This window comes from Polyodon spathula, chromosome 24 (genome assembly GCF_017654505.1).
Source record: "Polyodon spathula isolate WHYD16114869_AA chromosome 24, ASM1765450v1, whole genome shotgun sequence".
Lineage (NCBI taxonomy): Eukaryota > Metazoa > Chordata > Actinopteri > Acipenseriformes > Polyodontidae > Polyodon > Polyodon spathula.
The window spans coordinates 22,107,761-22,109,353 of record NC_054557.1 but is presented as its reverse complement, the minus strand read 5'-3'; positions in this window follow the sequence as shown (position 1 = coordinate 22,109,353).

The window sequence follows — 1,593 nt, the reverse complement described above, 5'->3', positions numbered from 1 at the left end:
CAGTGTCTGTTTACTGCATCATTTAACAGATTAGCATGAGGTGCAATCTGCTTCATCAGAAACCAGGCCCTGTTGGCTGTCCAGTTTGTGTACAAGCTTCCTCCCTCCCTCTTTCTGTCACCCTAATCTGCAGTTCTGTGACTCCCTGCATCAGCAAGGGGGCTGTGAAGAGGAGATCACGATTACTTTGATCCAAAACACCTGGATCATTGCGATCCTACTGCGGAGGTGGATTCAACTTTTAAATGATCATAGCAATACTTTGTTTGAATTGTCATAGCAAAGACGCAATGTATGCCAAAATCCAGTGTTATATCATATTTACATATTTATTTAAGTTTTGTATCCATGCAAGCAGAAAGGAAAATATGTATTTAGTCGATTTAAAAACAAAAAACATGTCTTCACATATGCCTCCTTAAAACTCGTCTGAGATGCTGGACTCCCGACCGACGGGGAAGGGGATGACGATGTCTAAAAACACAAACACTTTCTTTTTAGGTTTTATTTGTATTCAATTTAGATTTAGTTATTTAATTACTGCCAAGTATGCATAAATACAATAACCATTATTTGCATGCGTTATGTGTTCACTAACATTAAAATTGATTTAGAGTTTGTTAAATAATATAAAACAAAAAAAAAATAAAGGTAATCATTATGAACTCGATCTTATTTATTTTGTTAAATTAGATTATATCATAAATAAGGACTATATTAAAAAAAAAAAATATATATATATATATATATATATATATAATAGATACTATATTTATTCTTGATCAAATGAATTTTTTTACTAAAGCATTAGCACTAATAATAACATTAGAACCTATTTACATTAGGTCGTTTCTCTGCAAAAGACTTCTTGGCTAGTTTGACTAGGTCTATTTTCGTTAAAGTCAGTGTTTTATATCCTAATGGTTTAGGTCTAGTGAAACTTAGAGGTTACTTTAAAAACTTTTCGGGTTTAGGGTCCCCGGACAAAATTGTTTTGTAACCATTAGGCCAAAGACGTAAACTAACCCTAAGCTATTAACACTATTGGGTTTTTCAAAACATAGTTTTTTAAACATTTTGAGAATTTAAAGAGAAGACCTGAATAACTTTTCTGCACAATACCAGAATCATTTGAATATTTGAATCACTTTTAAATAATCGTAAAACATGGGACAAATCACAGCCAAATTACCTCCACCCTTGTATAGGCTTTAACCAGGCTTAGAAACATCTACAAACCCTGCTGCACCCAGTCCTGGGGTTCAGAACTCCCCTCAGTGAAGTCTATTATTATTAATATTGAAATGATCAGGAGCCAGGAGTTTGAGCAGGGTTAGAAACTTACACTAGCCCTGCTGCTGCTGCTTCACCCAGCCCTGGGGTTCAGAACTCCCCTCAGTGAAGTCTATTATTATTAATATTGAAATGGTCAGGAGCTAGGAGTTTGAGCAGGGTTAGAAACTTACACTAGCCCTGCTGCTGCTGCTTCACCCAGCCCTGGGGTTCAGAACTCCCCTCAGTGAAGTCTATTATTATTAATATTGAAATGATCAGGAGCCAGGAGTTTGAGCAGGGTTAGAAACTCACACTACT